The 22,623-nt window shown below is 37.4% G+C and overlaps 1 long non-coding RNA gene across 1 annotated transcript in view; it reads right to left on the bottom strand.

Annotated features, from left to right (window-relative positions):
* The window catches only part of LOC109026875 (uncharacterized), a 666,434-nt gene extending 647,765 nt beyond the window's left edge, over positions 1-18,669 (bottom strand). Inside the window, exon 1 of the long non-coding RNA XR_010133727.1 lies at positions 18,385-18,669. This is a non-coding gene — a long non-coding RNA (uncharacterized lncRNA). The remainder of the gene's footprint in view (positions 1-18,384) is intronic.
* Between the last annotated feature and the right edge of the window lie 3,954 nt (positions 18,670-22,623).

Below are 22,623 nucleotides of genomic sequence, written 5' to 3'. Positions count from 1 at the left end.
GTGCAACTCTATGACACCTCACTGGACAGTTTAATTCATGCCTTCCATTGATATTGTTATCTTGATTTTTTAATGTTTTGTATTAAATATTAGGCAGATGAGATATCAAATAATAGTTATAGAATATACTTAGGGTATAGAAATACCAATACAATAATGGCTCACTCTCCCACAGAATCATTTAAGAAGTAGTACTTGCAATTTTTCTCCAACAGTGAATTTGATATGCATGTGAAATCTTAAAAACAAATAAAAATCATGCTTTATTAAGAAATGTAACTAAGAAAGGATATTGAGTTATACTTTTGCTGAGACACTTACTTGTAAGACTTTAAAAATAAACAATGATTTTGTTTTAGCAAAGCATTGGTATTCTATCAATATGCATTTCTGCCAACATAAACAGTATCCAAGAATCAGGTACAGCGAAGATGTTCCTACACCAGTAATCACAATCAAGTCAGAAATTCCTTAATTTTTGTAATAAATCTGCAAACAGAAATTTAGCTCATGACTGTGCTAATTGTTCATTCGTGTGAATCTGAACTACAAATAATCAAACGGTATTCAGACTTAATCTGTGTTTTACATGTTCCTTATAGTTACTCTGGATTTTTCACATTGGAACTTTTCTATAACCTACATTCTTCTCTGCTTAAGTACTTTCCTGAAATCCATTCTTGGTGTCATCTATGTATTAGCCGGTAGGTAAATATCCAGTACATGAAAGTATGTCTCTTTATTTTAACTCTTTCCTCTTTTGGATTCTGAGTTAAACGTAAGGAGGAGGAATAGTTTTTCTTGGTGTTACCACATCGATGTGGCTCCATCTAAATTAGCCTTGGGCTATGAGGGAGGAGACAGTATGGCATGACTGTAAACGAAGGAAAATTAAGCACAGCATCCTGTTTACTTTCAGTTGGAAAGTTGAGTAAAACAACCTGCTAAGCCACAGCCTTGTTTTTGGATAGATTATGCATTTCGTTAGCAAAAAGGTAGTTTTTAAAAGCAACTTTGTGAAAAAATAATCACTGGACGTGAAGAAAAAAAATGGCCATTTTAGGGACCATTCCTGGAACAGGCAGATTTCTGAATTTATTTTAACTACCAGGACAGGGATATTTCAAAGACACAGTCTCTGGGTACCTTGGCACCAAGACTAAACTGGGCAAGAGTTGTATCTTAAGTTCTTTCTTTGGGGAACAACAGCCATGTGCTACTTCTACAGCCATTCTTTCAAGAGTTCTAAATATGAGTAACTCTGCATATTATTGTGCCTCTATAAACAGCTTGGAGTTATTACATATGGGGACAAAATATTTAGTGGGTTTATGTGGAAATTTACAGTGGAAATCTTATAAAACATATGCAATCTTTTTATGTAGTTGGGAGTCTTGGCTTGAGAAACTAAATGGGACATTTACTTTGCACTTTGGCCACCTCTGTAGGGGATGTGGAATAGACTTAATCCAACGAGATACTGAAGAATCTTGTGAAAAAACATCCCAGGAAAAGAAAGCTGAGAGCCATTACATTTGTTTCAAGATCAATTTCAGAGTCAAAGGGAAAGATCAATTTTACATATGGTCTTGACTCTATGGATTTATATACGGTAAGAGTAATTTTCAATAAAGTGGTAGTAAAAAATGAAAATACTAGTTTGATAAAATACCTGTAAGACATCGGAAAACCAAAGCCTCATTGTATTGTAGCTTTAATACAGAATAAAGGTTAACTGAAGGTTAAGTGAACGTGCCCTGTATTAGATCACAAAATATTCATGGCAGCTAAAGTAAAGATAATGTTTGAAGTGGAAAATCATAAGAAGATATATTTCTTGGGCAGTGTTGGGTGGTAGAATTACTGGAAATTAGGGTACAGAGTAACCAACACATCACTGATGGAGTCAGAGAGAGAAATAAGTGCAATAGAAGAAACATCATGACAAGTAGTGGGGAAAACCTGTGGTTAGTTCACCTGACATACTCCCTGGGTATTTCCTAAAAGCATTAGGAGGAATAGTTAAGACAAACAGAGCTAGGTAAGTGTTTCTTTGTTACTATTCAACTTGCCCTAATTTTACATCCTTTTCCATTGATGTGATCTTTGAAAATAGATTTAATATGTAATGGTAAGAGAATGTCTCTTGACGTGTCTGTGAAAGACTTGTTGAAACATGAAGAGTTGAGCCAATCAACTGACTACAAATGTGTCAAGTATTTTAACTTCATTGATAAATCCTTGAGAGATTTGACAAAATGTAACTGTTATATTGCCATGTGTGGCCAGGTTTTATTGAATTTTTATCCTTCTAAGACAAGTATTGATGAATAAAATCTTATCATGGATTATTTTGCTATTTTTAAATTGTTGAGCCAGAAATATTCATGATTGTCTTGGAGTAAAGTGGCATGCATGTGGAAGAACTGTTAATAACAATTAATAACATGTTACTATTACTACATGTAATAACATGTAGTGGGACTTCTTGCATGGGTTACAGAGCTAAACTAGATGACCCATAGCAACTTCTCCCATCTCGGAATTCTACAAGTGTTATAAAAATACTTCAACCCTTACACAATAACAGACTGACCTCATGCATATTCTTCAATTTCCAGGTAAGATAGTGGAATCAAAACTTGATCAGAAATCAGAACATTTGATCCCAATGCTGGGATTCATGCTACTCACTATATGGTCTTGAATAACCAAGACCATATATTCCCTTTTTTGTGTCTGACTCATCTATGAAGTTAAAAATTAAAATAAGGAGATGAGTATAATTCATCTTTGAAGAAGTTAAATATAATCACAGTGGCCTACAGAAGTTATTTTGAATCACGTATTTAAATAAAAGCACTTATGCATATAATGATTGTTATTTCAACTGCCATCATAATTAGCACAGCCACAGAATCTTAGAGGTGGAAGAAACTCTAAAATTCATAAAGCACAGTGATTTCCAAATTCTTTACTTTGTCAGACAAACCTTAAGTCAAAGGAATCCTATTTAGAAATCCAATATTTACACCCAGTATGAGTGGGGTAGCTCTCATCTCAGTAAAAGTCAGCCAGCGAAGCATCCCACTCATGAACGCATCAAAAAACAATCTGCTTGTTTTCATCCTAGGTACATCTAAGATACCTCCATTCCCTTTGCAGAATGGCTGACTTTCACTTGCTTGTATCTTCTGCTCTTTTATAGATAAAAGAGCTGAAGTTCAAAGAAATTCTTATTCATTCAATCAACTCATGCTGAGAGATACATTGCTCAGAAAATTGTCCGGTTAATTGACAACAGAGTAAATATTGGAACCTAGACATGTTGACTCACTCAGAGCTCTGCACCCCTCTCCACTCCTTCACTGCTACACTGTACAGTCGCGAGAAGACACAGACATAGGAAAAACGGAAAGTTTTCCACCGTTTGATGGCATGGGCAGGAGCAGTGGCTCATGCTTGTAATCTAAGCACTTTGGGAAGCCAAGGCAAGCAGATCAGTTCAGGTCAAGAGTTTTAGACCAGCCTGGCCAACATGGTGAAACCCTGTCTCTGCAGAAAATACAAAAATTAGCTGGGTGTGCTGGCAGGTCCCTGTAGTCCCAACTACTTGGGAGGCTGAGGCAGGAGAACCGCTTGAACCCTGTAAGTGGAGGTTGCAGTGAGCTGAGATTGTGCCACTGCACTCCAGCTTGGATGAAAGAGCAAGATGCATCTCAAAAAAAAAAAAAAATAGTTTCATATCATGAAAAGTTGCTGGGCATTTATTAAACACAGAGGCTGCATTCTTTTACCTTCATATAATATTCTATATCTTTGATTTTAGAAGATCTGTGACTATGTTTGACAAGGAATCGTTGTCCATCTAAGCAGATTACGAGAGGACTCAAATAATCTAACACATTCTGATTCACCAAGGGAATCCAGCTCCTTAAAACCCGCCTGGATATGTTTGGGACTCATATAAAATTTGAAAAAAAGAAAAGCCCTCTTTTCAAAAACAAAAATAAGAGCAAATAAACTTGCTATTCGTGTCTTTTAAAATCTCTAAAATGAGACGTGCTGAAAATAATTGTCAGACCTGTCTTCTGTGTATAATCCATAACAAGGGACATGTCTGAGAAGGTTAGTGGTTGGACTCCCTCTGATTTAGAGCATGCTAACAAAAGAAGAACATTTCAACAAGTTTTTAATGCCTACCATATGCCCAGTTAAAATCAAACTAGAAATGAGTTGGACTGAATAAGCAATGGGACAAGATTTCTCTATAGCTCTTATTTCTCCCTAGGAACATTACCCAGGAGAATGTGTGACTTTGTTTCTACAGTATCAAGAGGCAGTAAGAAGAAACAGAAGGCACCAGTAGGGATAGCATAAAACAAAAACAAAACAAAACAGCCCTTAATCTTGGCTTAGGAGTCCAGAACAATTATACTTTCACATTTTCCTTCCTAATTTGTATTTTCTGTTTTCAAGAAATTTCCAGACAGCTACAGAGTGGTGTAATGCCAACATATTTTCAAAGGTATTTTTGTAAGTGCTAATAAATGAGTGCATATTGTAAGAAAACTCATGAAACATACAATTTATAAAAATAAAACAAGATCACTGAGAGATTAAACGAAATTTTTTAAAGTTTCCGTGCAGATACATATATACTTTTAAAAATCCCTGGAATTAGAATGTTTCTCAATGGTGATGAAAAGGTGACATGAGATGGAAGAAATACCTCTAAACTTAGAATTAGGAGGCCTGTGATCTAGACACCACTTCTCGGTCATTAACCAGACGAGTGAATCCAGCAAGTTTCACAATCTCTTGGATGGCAATTTCCTTTTCTAAGAAAAAATAAATTTGGACTAAATGCACTAAAGGCTTTTTCCAGCATGACATCCTTTGAGGTTGATTGTTTTTGTTACTGTTGTTGTTATTGTTGTTAAAATGATTAATATCATATGGCATAATATATATTATGCATGGATAAAATGATTAGATATAAATTGCTTTCCTGTGTGTTGCCATGATATGAACATTGAAACCCCATGGACTTAGGTAAGAAAGGACTTTAAAGCTGAGTAAAAAGAACTTTAATGAGACTCTATGTTAGATCTTCCAGAGGCCAGTCAGGACAAATTATTGCATTGGATTTTCAGTTGAGATGACTGCTGTGCAAATTCATCACCTTTATCACATCAACTGAAATTCGGTTCCGGTGCCAGGTGAGAGTACCACCCATTCACCCATAACCCTACTTCTAGATTTCAGCTATTCCTCCAGGAACCCAGAATTATGAAGTTGGCAGCTGTTACAAGCTCTGCAGACAACGAGAAGGGCATGTAACAATGCCATTCAAAAGTGGTTCATGAACAGTATGGTTCTCAAAATGACACATATGAGCATTTGTATATTTGCAACAGTATTTTTTGCTATATGTTTGCCTAATTTTATACTGATGAATCATCTCTTTAGGAATGAAATGACTAAAAATTCTATGAAGGGTTGGGTGTCTTTTATTTTGGGAAAAGAATCCAAACCCTACGGCAAGAGGGCCATGATTACTGGAGGTGCAGGTGGTATTTTGGGGGAAATTAGCATAGGTGGAAGCCTTAGGATACTTGCTTTCCCCTTCTACAAGCTTCAGCATGGTGTTTTTCATGAAGGTCCAGTGGGTAACTGGAAATCCCCATATGCCTAACACTCAGAAATATTCTTTTGGCTTGTTAGGTAAGAGTGAAGTCATATTTAAGAAATATCTTAGTATGAGAGTCTAGACTATCTCACTTGTATCGAAACTCCATGGAAGAATAACTGTAACCCCAGATATTAACCAGATTTTCATAGCACTGTTACCTACACACACAGACACACAAGTGTATGTATGCATGCACATGTACCCTTAAGATATGCCTCAAATAAAAAGAAACTAGTGAAAGATGATCTGGGTGTGCCTTCCCCAGGTGTTCTGGCTGTGTGTCAAAGCTGGTAACTGTTATCCACCCACCTCCAGAAATCCCCCAGAATCTGGAGTTTCAGACAGATTTGCATTAGAAAGATGCCTTAGTTGTTCTGAGGCCGCCATATTCTCCATTAGACTATTGGATTTAAGATGAACAGGTTTTGGGAAGGAAGCATCAAAGAATATACCCTGGTGAATAAAATAAGTCATCCCAGGACATTTAGAAAGCACTTAGCTTTTATACCAAGACTGATGGCAGGCTGTTACACTGCCTGGCTTGACGTCTTCTCCTAACTTATTGGGCTTATTTTATGTCCTTCTTGAAGGATCTCTTATTAGCATTATTTTATTTTATTGTATGGATGCATTATCAAGAACAAATTACGCTTATACATTCTCATTACCTCAAGATTAGAAAACATGTAATTTATAAGAATAAGATAAAACATGAAAATGACTTTATTTTGCATTTTTATATATTTAAAAAATTATGATGTAGACACATTTTGTGACTTAAAAATAATAATATATACACAAAATGTCTCACTCATACCCTAGCCACCTTTCTAACATCTTCAACATTCTCACCCCATAGGAAGCCACATTTATTAGTTTCTAGTGTATCCTTATACTTCTTTTTAGACAAGGAGAAGGTAACACAAAGATATGCTTTTATTTCCTGGCTCTCTTATACAAATGATAACATACATTCCACACTGCATGCTTCTGTTTCTCATCTAACAATATATCCTGGATATATACAACAGAATGTACATCCTGTTTCTTTATTCCTTCTTATAGCCCCGGAGAATGTGTGGTACAATCTTTTATTCAGCCTGTTCCCAATAGATGTATCTTTGGGTGGGTTCTGGTTATTTGTAATTAAAATATGCATATATTTGGGTAAACATATAAGATAAATTCTCATAAGTAGTATTGCTGGGTCAGAGAAGCACATGAATTTTTAACTTAAATAAATAACACTGATCAGCCCCACTGGATAGACAGCTTTAAGTATTTGGGATACAAGTATAATTCATATCCCAAAATCTTCTGTTAGGGATTTTGGCAAAAAAAAATTCATATGATCCATATGATATAACTTACACAGGGCTTATCATCAGAATCGTTTTGGAGGGATTTTAAAACACAGATTTCTGGCTCATCCCTGGAGGAGCTAAATCTTTCGGTGTGGAGTGGGGCCCAGGAATCTGTGTTTCTAACTCTTCCAGGTGATTTTGCTCAGGGTGGTTTGAAGATTTGCTTAAGTTTTAGGCATTCAGACTTTTGAGATAACAGTCTATATAGTACAAAACAAAATAAAATGAGCAACTTTCTGCAATGTTATGATAAGTGATAGATTTAGATAAGTTAGCTTTTGAAATTATTAACTGTGATTTTATAATTTTCATATTTTGGAAAAAATATTTTTCCTACTATTGAATAGTGTAACAATGTCTTTAGTAAAAAGTAAAATAGATTGTATAGACCTATCTTTTGGGGTTCATGTAGATACTAACTTTAATTAGTTAACAATGTAGAACTGCAAAAGTCATAAAAGAAATATGATCATAATAATCACAAATTATTGGTTTCTTGTTAAACGAATCTCAAAGTCCATGCGATATTTATGACTTAAAGTTACTATGACAAATACTAGCTTAGCCTTTGGATTATTTACATTTTAACCAAGAAAGAAAGGGTTCTTTTTTTTTTTTGGAGAAATTTTCTAAGTATTTATTTTAATAAAACAAATAACTGGCTCAAAGCTTACAATAAGGGTACCTGAACATGTGGTGAGTTCCCATCCCACTCTTATAAAGTATTCTGGAATAGAAGAGCAATTGTCCCTGTATCAGGATTCTTATTTCTGGAAAGCTTAGGAACTTTCTGTCATTTTTCATTGAGAGTTGCTGACACTTTAAATATCAACAAATGGCAGATCTTGTCAGAGAGCCTACTATGTGTAAGATATTCAGACAATGAGATCTGACTTTGAGAAAGAATCAAATTATTATATTTCCTTCATCATGTTTTCCTTCAAGTATAGCACTGCATAATATAGCAACACTTGGTCTGAATGCAGAAAGCCAGGTAATCTTTCCAAGCAGGCATGTGGGGATACATTGGATGGAAACTTTTAAAATTCCGTACCGTTTGTTCAGGCAGAACCAATGATTTTAAAATGAACAGTGACAGATCAATTTTTAATGGTAACTCTATTATTTTTCTCTATTATGAACGCTACTTTTTACCAGACCATGAAAATTATGTTGACATTTGAAAAGCATATGATTAATTGTAGCAGAACAAACATTTTGAATGCTGCCTCCATTTAGGGAGGTGATAGTGGGCATGGGCCCTGATTATAACATATTGGCACACTGTAACACTTGCCATTTTCTTTAATCCACTAAATGTTAAAGATCCTAGGTGTGCCAGTGATGAATTGATATACATTTGAGGCACAATGGGTTGTGGAGATGCTATTCTGAAAACACAACCATTCATTAAACTAAAATCTAAATACATTTCAGAATTAAAACCATGCAGCCAAACAACTCTTGATTGCAACACGGGGCAAAATGGCCAAATGATATTTACAGCTTGTAATTTCCAGTATGTTCCTGATTTTACTGAAAGATGTGTGTTCAGCCATTACAAAGCAGTTGCTGTGTAGGAAAACTCACGTGAGAAATTTTAGTTTTAATTCAGCACAACCGTGCCATCTAAACTTTTTGTTTGTTTGTTTCATGGAGACAGAGAACTGTGGCCATAAAGAATGAGATATGTTTTCATAATATTAAATGGTCCAGATTAGACAGTTGAGAAGAGTCAGCTATGTAAAGATATCTCAGATTTGATACCTAATCCAAATGCCCCATTTTCTTTGATGTTATCATGATTTTTTAAATGGGTGTTTTGGGGATACAATCTATAGCCGTGAGGCAGAGCACATTGAACCGACCCATGCAGGAATCAAACTTAAAATTATATTTCATTAGTGACATGCTCAAACCACCCAAATTAAATAATCTTGGATACACTAAGTTTGTAAAGTCCACATTTTACTCTGTTATTTCAGAAGAGAAAAAGGAAGACTGGGATGATTATTTGACGGAAAGGGAAAGCTCTAAAGGAAAAAAAATCAAGTTAGAACCTGGATCAAGCTCAACCACCAAATTATCTGGCTAGATTAGGAACACTGTAGCTTCTCTGAGGCTGTCTTTTCACCAGAATCTAATGCATTTACAATGATATCCCACCCCCCACCCCCAATGTAGGCTGTATAATCGCACTGAGTATAAAAGAAGAGAGAATGATTGAGATAGTTCTTCAACATGGAAGGGAAGCCAAGCATAGTGGCACAGTTTTATGAGAGAAAAAAATACAGTTATGGATAAAATATATCTTTTCGTCTATAGGCCCCAGATGAATGTATGTACATCTTTAGGAGTAAAAATTTTCTATAGCATAATGAACCACGTATACAAGGATAAGTCACCTAGTGCATGTAAGTTTTAGCCTTGTGCAATGACGTCAATATGTGCTAATTCTCAAAGGACATTTAAAAAATTATTTCCACTGGTCATTGATGATTCACCTTTACCTTTCTGACTTTCAGATCCTCCATAGATCAACAGGGGAAAGAAAGGAAGCCCAGTGTGAAATAAGCTGGTTTTTCTAGGAAGTGAACTGCTAGGTTAATATAATCTGCCCAACAATAGGATTTCCAGGGCAAACAAAGAAAAATTATTTCTACTTTTATGTCTTATTACAAAAATCATACTTTATGGCCATGAATCATTATTTATATGTTGTTGGCACTACTTTTGGTATAAACTGCTTCATTGTTACTCAAGTGGGGATTTACATATTCCTACTTATCTTTTTGTAGGGAATGATATTTAAAATGGTGAGAACTATTGCAGCACAGTGACTAAACATGAAAAAATAAATGGAATTTAGGGAGTCAAGTTATTATTAAGATTTTATGTATTATATATACGTATATATTATTAAAGTTTTACATTTCTTGTGAACAACTGGAAAGCAATGTAATGTGTTTCTGTAAGAGGCAGCTGAAATCTGGAGAGATTAAATGAATCTGTACTTTTGACATCTGCCCTTGGGTTGTGTGGCTTTTGATAGTTCATGCCTACATAGTTTTCTTTCATTCCCTTTGCTTTGAAAACTTATATTTGTCTTTTATGTTTTGCATTCACTACAATGTGTCTGAATGTGTATTAGTTTTCAGTTACATTTTTGAAGTTGTGGTTTTTGAATCTGAGGAACACATCCAATTCTGGAAAATTCTGAGGCTTTTTTTTTTTTTTAACATGGCTTACAGAGGACTTTTTTTTCCTAATGTGTTTCATCATACATTAGAGTTCTTTAGTGGGACTTAGATTTTTCCCTTCCTCTTTTTTTTTTTTTATTATACTTTAAGTTGTAGGGTACATGTGCACAACATGCAGGTTTGTTACATATGTATACACGTGCCATGTTGGTTTGCTGCACCCATTAACTTGTCATGCAAATCAAAACCCTCTTTTTTTTCTTCCTGTCTTTTTTTCTTTCTCTTTATACTGAGACTTCCGTGTGGGGTTGCTTTGTAGGAAAATTGTTCTAGAACAATTTGGGGCTCACTTCTGGGACACACCACAGTGATACCATCCCAGTGGCCACTGGCCCTGATAGTTTTACTGTAAATTTTCTGGATTTGGAGTTCTTGAAATATGAAAATAGTATTAATGTTAACTTTGAATTTGTAAAATCCTTTAAATTTCTGATGGTGGTTCCACCAGAAGATTTTTTTTTTTTTCAGCCAGAGGTCTGGCAAATATATACAAGATTCTTTGTGTTGTAAATTGTTCCCCTACCACCACCTTCTTCTGAGGTTGCTGCCCTCCAAGGGTCCCAATATTATGTAGGGATTTCAATTTTAATCCACTGCATTATGCGGTCCCTGAATAGGTATCGTAACCCAAGTTCTGTGTTGTCAGGTCTGATAATTGCCTCCTCAGGCTTCTGAAGCATCACATGCTTATCACACTGGTTTTCAGTTTCCTTTCAATCTCTATTTTACAAGTTTAGCCAAAGGAAAAAACTAAAAGCAATTTTGTCACATTTATCTGGAATTCTGGATGTTTATTAGATAGAATGAATAAGTACAGTAGGGGATATTTTAGATCATTGCAGTTTGCCGCTTTGTGCACACCATGTGGGATTTTTATAGCCCAACATCCCTGCCTTTAACTCAGACAATAAATAATGGTCCTGCTGGATCAAAACCTCTCTGAACCCATCGTGAGGAGGAATACATACCCTCAAGATCATTTGACAGCATACCTGAAGCAAACTCTTATAATCTGATTAGTTGAGTGTCAGCAACCTTTGGTTGGTTTAGCTACTCCCATGACTAGAGGTAAAGAGTTGGACCAACGCAATGTAGTCTGTTCTCTTCCCAGTTTGAACTTTCAGAATGTTGTTATTTTTCTCCTCCTATAAGGCCAGGCTGCTTGTTCTGCTCTTTTCCCCCATGCTTTTCACACATCCTCTCCCTGGAGAAATGTGAGAGGCAGTCTGGAAAAACATCAATGTTATGTATGTCAGAGCCTGCTTACACAGGATGCCAACAGATGGCAATATTTTATCATTATTACACAATCCAGAGACCCTTCATCTGTGGCCTCAGGGAACAAGATGAGTCGGCTCTTTGGTGTGACACATGTCACTGAAGCTTCACCTCCCATTAACTGTGCTGTTGTTTGTGATTGTTAAGCTGCGTGTCTCGCCATGTGTCACATTCTTGACTTGTACAAGGGCCCATTAGTAAGTAGCATCTGAGTACCATGAGTCATAGAAGGCCCCATTCTTGGAAAAATAAACACTGCACATTCAGCTGAGATTACAGCCACTGGCTGGTAGTGATCTGGATGGTGTTTCATGTAAAAGCCTATTTCTGTGATTCACCAAGGCCTTTTCCCCTCTATCAATACACCAGAAATGCCCATTGCTGTTGTATAGCGCTTCCTGTTGACAAACACAAGCTGAGAGCTCACGAAGTCTCTGGGCTAGGTAGGATCTGGTTCACGACAATGGAAGAAGAGGGAACTAGGAGTAAACACAAGCCAGATATTTCAAAACTATTAGAAAGCTTTATGAAATCAACTTCATAATTTCAAATAAAAGATGTGTTTTGTTTTTAGATATATTTTCCAGAGACTTGCTCCCTATTTTGCTGTCATTTCCTTCTGCCCCTCATTCTAATTTGCAAACAACTGTCTGTTCCTTGTTCTTATATCTTTCATGACTCCTCTCTTTTCTCTCCTCTCTTCACCACTCTTTTAGTCTTTCCACATCATCCCCTCTTCAGGCTCCCTTTGTCTTCCCAGTTTGCATCTCCAGACCGTGATTCGTAGAACTCCAGCTCAGGAATGGCATTCTGGTACTTTGGAGTTGGCACCAAAAGACAAGACAGTCTTGCCAACACCACCTACCCAAGCAACTGAATTTAGAAAGAGAATTCCCTGCAGCCACCTCTAACCTAAGCATTGCCAACATTATAATTGTAAGTCGTCTAATGGTTAAAAACTGGCCCGAGACTAAAGAAAGTCAGGAAGATAAATGTTCCAGGTTGGGATTTGGGAAAGTTTTGGGGTTTCTGAGTCTATGCAGCTTTTGAGTCTGTATTTCATTCCTTGATCCCCCTCAGCAATCTGGCTCATTCTCTGTTTGTGTTTCTCTTTTATAAGTTTTTTTTGTTGTTTTTTTTTTTTGTTTTGTTTTTTTAAGAAGTGAAATTCTGGCATTTCTTCCAGGAAGGAAGGAGCAGGAGGGCTTTAGGCACTGCTGGGAGGCATGAAGATGAAGCTGCACGAACATCTTCACAGACCATCTACCCCACTCAACGTAGGGTCATGACCATGTAGTCAAACAACCAAGGGTCAGAGGGGAGAAAACAGATGGAGACCACAGGCTTGCAGAATCCACACCTTCTTTCAAAACCTGTCTCAGAAAACGGTTTTCTGTGAACGTAGATTTCTGAGGGTAGTGCTTCTACAAACACTCCACTCATTTCTCTGGCCTAGGAGAAGTGTTTTGTATGGGAGCCTTTGCCATCAAACAAGGTTTTATTAAATATCCCCCTTGTTGTTGTTATAATAATCCATGCTGATATAAACCATGCTTCATAAAATGCCACAATACACATTCACTGGGCAGCACCCCAGGGCAGCCTCCAAGCGAGGCTCCTCGGGCCATAAAACCGAGACCTCCAGAAACAGGGCTGCCATTTATTTCCCCGTAATGTTCTTGCTTTCTCTCTCTCTCTCTAGGCAGATTTTCCTCGTGTTGAAAGGGAACCTCTGGTCAAAAGTCAGCAAGCAAAGTTGTAGAAAGCTTTGATAGTCAGTGAAGTGAATCATGGCTACACATGGCAGTGGCATGCACCAATGGAGCCTCTTGCTGGGCGGACCTCCCTCTAAGAGCAACTTCTGGTCATCAGTCAAAGGGGCCCCCAACGCGCTGTGCACAGCCAATGGTTTCACCAGCTCCACGGTGCCGGGGTCCCAAGTTGCCCTTTTCCATAGCTATTGCTAAAGCAAATAGCAGACGCTATTTACTGGGTGTGATGCTTTCAATCACATTAATCTAGCCAGTAAAAAAATTTATGACCAATAAAAATTCCACCATGACATGGCTGATTGGAAGGGAGGCAGCGGGATGAAAATCCAAGCCACGCCTCTGCCTCTAGCTAGACTGTCACAAACCCTGGAAGGAAGTAGGAGTCGGGGAAGAGAAAGACAGAAAAATCTCTGGAGTTGTTAAAACTAACTCAAGGGTAGGTGGATAAAACTCTTAAATCGTTTTACTAAGTCCAAACACCGGAGGTGACTGACCGAACACCTACTTTGAAAAGCTACCTGGGAGCTGATAGATGTAGCTTTTGCTTCCACTAGAAAATCGCCCTGGGTTTCTTCTAGTCCTAGGATCACGTAGGTGTTTGCTCATAAGAAAATAAATATTTTTAAATCCCATTAATTTATACAAGCACTAGAACGATGCCTGGGTGGGGACTCCTGTCTCGGATTTGAAGCCAGCAAAGAATGTAGCTTCACGTAGCTGTCTCTCTCCTGCTTGGCTTGTACGTGGTTTATACAGATCCACAAGGGCAGTGACTAAGCTCTGTTAAGACTTGTGAGTCATTCCTTCTTTTCCCCATCCATGGCGACCGTCCTCAGACTGCATGACTCTCAAGCACACACTCTCCTTACCTTCCATGGCTTCTCCCTTGAGTGGGCCGCTGATCCAATTATTTGTTAATGATCCCAGACCACACACAGCAATGAGGATGTTATTTTAATGAATTTATATTGGAAGTCCTGCCACTGGGAGTGAGTACCTGATTAGCTAATTGTGGTTAATACTTCAAGTAGCTTATCCAATATCCATTATCCCATTCTTTCTAAGTAATAGAACCCCAAATTTAATCCACGTGGCAATGTGCCCAGCCAGAAGACTTTATTTGCAAACCTTCTTATTGCTAAGAGTGGCTGGTAAGATGTAATTTGAAATTTGTATGTGGGATTTTTGAGAAAGACTCCTAAAAGAGGGAAAGATAGTCACCTTCTCAAACTTTCTTCTATTTCCTGCCTAGAGGGATGACCCAATGGCTAGAACTCCCACAATCCCCTTGGAGTGTGAGGTGTGAAATGAGCATAAAGATGGAAGCCTCACTCTATAAAGACGAAAGAGCAGAAAGATCAAATGGGAGAAGCCATGCTTCTGATGCTTCTCTCATACAATGTGATCTCTAGTCTACCTACTGCTAGACGTTTTTTTTTTTTAGAAGGAAAAAGAAGCTTCTGTTGTTTAAGCCACTACGATGTCAAGTCTCAGCACTAGATTCCTAATCAGAATCAAAACCATGGAGATCTAAAAGTTCTCTCCGGAAGCCATTTTTTACACCCCCCAAACTCAACGAATGAGTACTCAAATCTTCCAAACAGAATGACAATCTCACTTTAAATTTTTTTTCTGGTGATAGGCAATTTCCTCCAAAAAGCAGCACTTTACACACATGTAAAGATATGCTTTACATGTAAGACATGCTTTAAAATGTTTGCTGAATGGGAGTGCTAAACATAACTGGAGTGCTAAACTGATCACGGGTTTTACAACCGGGAAGATCAAGCTTTTGAATCTGAAATATCTCTCGCTTACTAGCAACGCAACATTAGACAACTTACGTAAACTTGATCCTCAATGTCTGTGACTATAAAATGAGTTAACAATATCAGCCTGGTAAAGGTATTGACAAGATGACAAAGCATATATTTAAAGTAGACGTAACATAGAAGATGCTTAAATTCCATTCTTTTCTGCCTTCCACTTCTTAGTTAGAAATTCCATACTTTGAATTTATTGGTTTTTGTTCTCTCAATTCCTCCATAAAAAGAAGTATAAAAATTCTGTCATAAGCATTTTATCCACCATTTTATTGACTCATTCCTGTGTCCCCAGTTGTATATGACCACTTTTTCTCCAGTGTTTTCCTTTCTGTCTCACAAGTAAATGGAGACATCAGCATATAAAAAATAAAAAGCAGGCCAGGCATGGTGGCTCACACCTGTAATCTCAGCACTCTGGGAGGCCAAGATGGGTGATCACCTGAGGTCAGGAGTTCAAGACCAGCATGGCAAACATGGTGAAACCCTGTCTCTACTAAAAATACAAAAATTAGCCAGGTGTGGTGGTGGGCACCTGTAATCCTGGCTACTTGGGAGGCTGAGGCAGGAGAATCGCTTGAACCCGGGAGCCGGAGGTTTCAGTGAGCCAAGATCACACCATTGCACTCCAGCCTGGGTGACAAGAGCGAAACTCTGTCCAAAAAAAAAAAAAAAAAAAAAATTAAAAAGCAAAACAAATTAAACATATGCCCAGCCTGCACTCACTACCTATATATTTATTATTGTATTTATTGTATGTTATTTAATAAAAGGACAGGCCAAAGTTTAAGCCAGAATGATTAATTTCATTCTAAGGCCAACCACAGATTTTCCTTCCACAACTATTTTCTGAGTTAAGGGCTGGTATCCATTAAGGCCAAGGTACATGATAGTCTCTGCTGATTTTGATGGTAGTGTCACACTACCCAGAAATGACCAAGTGTTCATAGGGATGTCTCTGAAATCACAAGCCATTGCTAAATTAAGCAACAGTATATTATTACTCACATGTAAAGAGCACAATTCAGCACTTAGTGGCGAAGGGTGAAAATGTGGTTTCAGATAGACACATATGCACATGTTCCCATGGACAAATGAATTGACTTCTCTTAACTGATTAATTAAGAATAGATACCTCATGGGGTTGTTGTGAAAATTAAATGAGTCAAGGTATGTAGAGAACATAGGATGATGGCTGACATATAGTGATCATTCCAAAACTGGTCTTTATCACCTTCATCTTCATCCTCAGTTAGGGCTTATCACTAATATGAGCTTTAGAACTTTTATCAATTCCTATCCCTGCTCCCCCAACACCCAATAGGAGTTTATTTTCAGCACTTAAAAACTTCATGAAAGTCGTTTGCTTCTTGCCTTTCTGGCAACTTCAAAATTATTTCTTTTAGAAAAAGGTAGGATAATGAGGCAATGAATTAGGGGTCACGAAAAATTTGTGTTAAATCTCTTTAAAAGAGAATTTGTGAAACACCGTTTTAATACAGTTTGGTATTATTTTGTAAAGGGGTAAATTATTTTAGTAAACACAGTCGAATTTGAAACCCAATGCCACCAGCCACGATGTGATCTTGATTTGAGCCAGTTAATTAACTTTTCTGAATGCCTGCCTCTCATGTTTTTGGAAAATTGCATGAACTTATATATGTAAATTACCTAGGGAAGAGGCCATAACATTGCAGCCACACAAGAGGCATTTGCTCTCTCTCTAGGAATGTATTTATTTTCCTGTTCACTAGTAAGGTTTTTGTCCCTATCAGGAAAAGTTAAAGGGTCTTCCTTGTGAGTCAATCAGGAATCTGGTGTATTATGAAGGAAGGGACGGCGAGAAGGAAAGCAGCCAAGAGGCATTGAAAACATAAACAGTGAAGTATTCTACTTTGTTTATACTACCTTGCCAGTCCTCATGTTAGTTCCAGCCTGGCACCTTGCTGCTGTCTGGAGGTACTACTTGAAAAACCACACCCAGGCCTGGGATCCCATCACAAACCACCACCTCTTACAATAACAGTCCCCTTAGTCTTTGTATTTCTCAAACCTCTGACATAGAAAATAATCTGGGACAACACCCCAAATTAACCTAAGCAGTCTATAATAAAGATTTTCTAACCACACCCAGGCCTGGGTTCCCATCACAAACAACCGCCTCTTACAATAACAGTCCCCTTAGTCTTTGTATTTCTCAAACCTCTGACATAGAAAATAATCTGGGACAATGCTCCAAATTAACCTAAGTAGTCTATAATAAAGATTTTCAACCCTGTGATTTGGGACATTTGGAATCAAGATCCCCTACCTCCATGACATTACACCCCAGGTAATTTTGCAAATACTTAAATGTTATTTTTCAGAGCAATAAACTACATATTTAGGAAATTTCCTTTTGTTTTTTTTTTTAAGTAGAGTATAAAAGGATGTCAACCCAGTCTTCATGGAAAGAAATTTCTAACTAATAAAAAGAAATGGTACACAAATTTACAGCGGCCTGTTCACAACCTTCACACTCAGACATCATGAAGAAAGGAGGGGCCCTGATTGGTGCACGTGCTTTCAACTCTTCATCTGACCTAGAAACCCAAAAGGCATTTATGAGCTTGATATTAAGTCTTTTCTTTGGAGCCTTGACATCACTTAATGGGTGTTGCATAGAATTGACTGGCCATTAAGCAACTGAGAAAATTCCCTAAACTCATTTCTAGATGAGGTCTTTAGATTCAAATGCTCATTAGTACTTAAGACAATTGCCTTATTCTCACTGTTCAAGAATGTTGAATCAACTCTGATTATTGAGTGATCATAGAGGTGGTCTATCTAATTCTCAGAAAAGGAACACTGGCTTTTTTGTTTCTGTTTCTTGTTTTGTTTTGTTTTGTTTTGTTTTCTCCGGCATAGCTTTGGCCAATTCTTTTTCCTCCACATTTTCAATGTAGCTAGAAACATCATGCAAAAAAATACTTTGGTATTGCTAAGTCAGCATGAGAGTCTCTTGGAAGTTGCCATTCCTCAAAGCCAATTCTGTGCTATTCAAGAGACAAAAAGTGAAAAATTCCGGGAGATGATGATCTCTCCTATGGTGAAAAATCTATAAGACAGATGGCCATGCTATTAGAAAGCAGATAACAAAAATTATTTTGACTAGAAAGGCTTGGTAAGCCCCAAATGGGGATTGCAACTTACCTGAGGTTCCCCATCACCACCGCACTTGCAGTTCATTCTCTATGAACCTCTCCAAATCCATCGGAAAGCAAAACATCAACCATGTTGCCAGGCTTTACATGGTTTGGGGGTACAAATGACCACACATTACATGATTTCCATCTGAAATCATAGCTTGGTCTGCATGCACTGAAAGCTTTGCAAACCTCAGTGAAACTCTAGACTGTCCTGGCTTTGATATTGGGTTGGCTGCAGGGGTTTCCCACAGCTGTGGTAGTGATACCCAAGTGAATATTTTCATCCTCTAAGCAGGTCCTAGCTGGCCAGTACTTTCAGAAGTAGAAATGGAGGACACACAGGCACACACACACACAGGAAGGTGCAGGAGAGAAAGAGATGAAAGTTGTGAGATAATAGAAATTGTATTTTGATTCCTAAAAATATGATTTTCATTTACAGAAGTACAAAAATCTGAAAATTTGGATGAACACTAACTCATTGCTCTAAAATACTAATATTATAAGTGCTCTGGGATTTTCTGTTAAAAAAAAAAAATAGCAGTTGCCTTTGCCACAGTCTGGGTTTGTAACCATACGTGGGCCTGAGTGCCAGTGAGTTGAGCTGAGGGTTATTTGCCATGAAAAATTAGACACAGGGGAAAAGACCCTGGCACTTTCTTTACTATTGGATAACAATTAATCTTCCAAAATGCTGACTTCTGTGTAGGCAACATGGTGGTATGTGCCAGGGAATGGATTTGGTTTGGAGAAGCTTCACTGCTCCCCAAAAGGCTATGCCAGGACTGTGCCTACAATCTCTCTTTATTCTCATTAGTATTAAAGCAAAGATCTCTGTTAATATAAAGAAACAAGGCCAAAGGGAAGAATAAAATGGAGGGTAAGAGAGCAAGTGTTCTTCATGCTTTTGACCTGTACCATTAAAAGTATTGAAGAAGCTCCTGCTTTAGCTCCGAGTCCGTATCGTGTTTATAATAATAAGCAGACATTATCTTTATTCTTAAAAGGTATCAGGGTATTTTCTCATATTTTTATAGCAGTCTTTTCTAAAGCAGAAGGCTATGGAAAGTGTTGATCACAAAAAAAAACACGGATGGTTTAGTTGCCAGATAAATACAAGGTGTCCTGTATTTGTGTTTGCTGAATCTGGCAACCCAAGGTAAGAAGTCATTTTTGAGTTAGGAGATATTTGGGGAAGTAATTGGAAAGAGAAGCATTGACTGAATTGGGACTCAGTCAATTGGACTAAGTCCCAAAGTTTTTTGTTTGTTTTAACATGTATATAATCCTTGCTTCTTCCATATTCTTCATCACCCTCTTGGGCCCATAGTAGACTCCCTGAAAATGCTAATTGATTGACTCACTTCTAGATAAAAGGGAAAGACCAAGACTAAGCCAAAGTAAATAAGGTTTCTAGTTTGAATGTTTTATTTCATGGACCAGATCTGGGCATACATTTACCATTTGGAACACATGCTTTTGAAATCGCAAAATATAATGCATTTTAAAACTCATATACCTTTTAAAGTCCCACCCTGCCAACTCTCAGGTTATTATTCATAATTATATCTTAATGGATTCCACAAATCAATTTTTTTTGTTTTTCTTGGTTAATATTGCTGATACTTACAAATGAGTATCATTTACCCCCTTCCTCTCATCCCCCCGACACCTCCATAGCCTCTTATGGAGCCAAAGCCCAAAGCTATAAATATAGAACACCACTGTTAGGAGTTCCCCTTCCCTCTCTTTTTCACCCCCCAGCATGTAATGGACTTCTCTTTTCATAGTGTTAAAAGGATCAGTAAATCATTGGGTCACCTACTGATATGAAAGTCTTTCATTTGAAATCATTAGTTTTAGCAAATTGCAAAAGAAAAATACAAAAGAGCAAATAAATCAAGGAAAAATTACAACAGGTTTTTACTAAGTATGGGTGGAGTGGAAAAAGTGATCTTGGCTTAATTACCCACTCTTAGTCATAAGACGCAGGAAGCAGAGGTTTTAAAAAGTCCAATTGGGGCTGTGTGTTATATATATATATATATATATATATATATATATATATATATATGTGCACACACACACGCATATATTTTAAGGTGTTAATTTCCATCACATCACGCTGTGCTGGGTTACCATGTAAAAAACTGCTGAATCTTGACCTTCATGTGAAATGTTAAAATCACACTCTCTCTTGGAAGACTAAACTGTCATGAAATATTCTTTTCTGCAAAGTCATGGAGGAGTATCTCTGTACAGGTAACAGACACTTGAGATCTGGGTGTATATTGCCTGAAGAAAGAAAGGGCGTGTTTATCTGAGAAGTGTGGATTTTCTTTATATCAGTATCATCTCCTTTTTGCTTCTATTTGTTGACTCACATCATTACCTAAACTTTAAATGCCCTAATCCCTACAATCTCCATTCCTTTTATGGCTCAAGTCAATCTTTCTACCTATTATACCACTAAATTTCTCTTTCCCTAATTAAACAGGTACAGCACTTACAGTCAATACTATACACTTGGTTATACACTTTAACACTTGATTATTTAATCCCTTGCATTATTTTACCTTTTCTTATGCATGCATCTTTTCCTCAAAATTACTGAATATACCCTAAGGACTTAGACTTCTGTGGGTTTTTTGCTATCAGTAATCAACCATGCAGAATATAACATACTAGCAGAACAATGCCAACATATATTTTTAGCAAACAGTGTTATTATATCAATCAACTTATTTTAACGAAAGCAATTCACACATTAGAATGGAGAGAGAAAAAGTCTAAGAGGTTAAAGAGGGATGAGCAATGTGTCAATCAGGCTTCTCTAGAGAAACAGAACTAATATGTATACAGTATATGTTTGCATGTGTGTCTCTGTGTGTGTGTATCTGTATATATAGAGAGATTTATTTCTAAAGAAATGACTTGCACCACTGCAGGGGCTGAAAAGTCAAAAATCTGTAGCATAGGTTGGCAGGCTAGAAACTAAGATCAGCTTTGATGTTACAGCCTTGAGTCTGAAATCCATAGGGCAGCTCAGCAGGCTGGAAAGTCAGGCAAGATTTCTGGTATTGTCTGGAAGCAAAACTCTTTCTCCAGGATTTCTCAGTTTTGTTCTGAAACCTTCAAATGATTAGATGAGACCCAGCCACATTATCAAGGGTCATTTTCTTTACTGAGTCAACTGATTGCAAATGTTAATCACATCTACATAACACCTTCACAGAAATGTCTGAACTAATGTCTGAGTAAACAACTAGGCACCACAGTCTAGCCAAATTGACACAGAAAATTAACGATCACAGGCACTTTATCATTTGCTCAGATACAGCTACTGGTGCACTGTATCCATAATCCCAAAGCCAAGTCTCTGTTTCCTTGCAGAAGGCTGTTAATTAATAATATCTGTTGATGCATGTGATCACCATGACAACTTTTTTTTTCCTTTAAATATTCTTGTTAGGTTAATTGTGAATAATTTTCAAGTCATATATCCTTGTTTAGAGAGAATGTTGGCATCTAATTGGGCCAGGAAGGAGAGCAATAGAACCCAGAAAGCACTCTTTAAAAATGGAGAGAATAGATCATCATTATGGAACAAGCATATGCTAAATATTCAGGCTACAATGCCACTGAATTGATGTTTTTTCGTTTGTTTGTTTTTCCCTGTGTGGTTCCTTCTCCATTTGAGGAGACATGCAGGAAAAACAACAACAACAACAACAACAAAATACAAAACAACAAAAGGCCGTCATTCCAGATCGACAGACAGAATTTAGCTGGAATTACTTTGGTATACACGCAAAGCCTCATGGTTTAAGCACCTGATGGCCATGATGATGTGTTGTCATCCTTGGATCTCTAAACACTAGCACATTGCCATTGGCTGCAGGGTAAACTAAAGACACATGTGGTGAGGTGGGGAGACTTAAAATAAATTTGTGGGGAAATGGGGTTAGTTCAGCTGCTCCACAGTGTCCACACCTTCTGGGAGCTTGTTAGAAATGCAGATGCTCAGGTACCACTCCAGACCTACTGTAGCCAAATCCACATTTTAATAAGTCCTCAGGTGATTGATATGCCCATTAAAAATTAAGAATGAATTAAATCATCCACGGTACCATCTGAGGCAAGAAGAATTTCTGGCACCATTTCTCCCTTTCAGTCTTCTGGGGCATTTTCTGTCTCCAAAATCAAAACTGAGTTGGACTAGCTCAGCTGTACTCTATTTGAT

This window comes from Gorilla gorilla, chromosome 4 (assembly GCF_029281585.2).
Source record: "Gorilla gorilla gorilla isolate KB3781 chromosome 4, NHGRI_mGorGor1-v2.1_pri, whole genome shotgun sequence".
In the NCBI taxonomy this organism is placed as follows: domain Eukaryota; kingdom Metazoa; phylum Chordata; class Mammalia; order Primates; family Hominidae; genus Gorilla; species Gorilla gorilla.
Note: the sequence above shows the minus strand (reverse complement) of the source record. Positions and strands in the feature narration are given on the sequence as shown.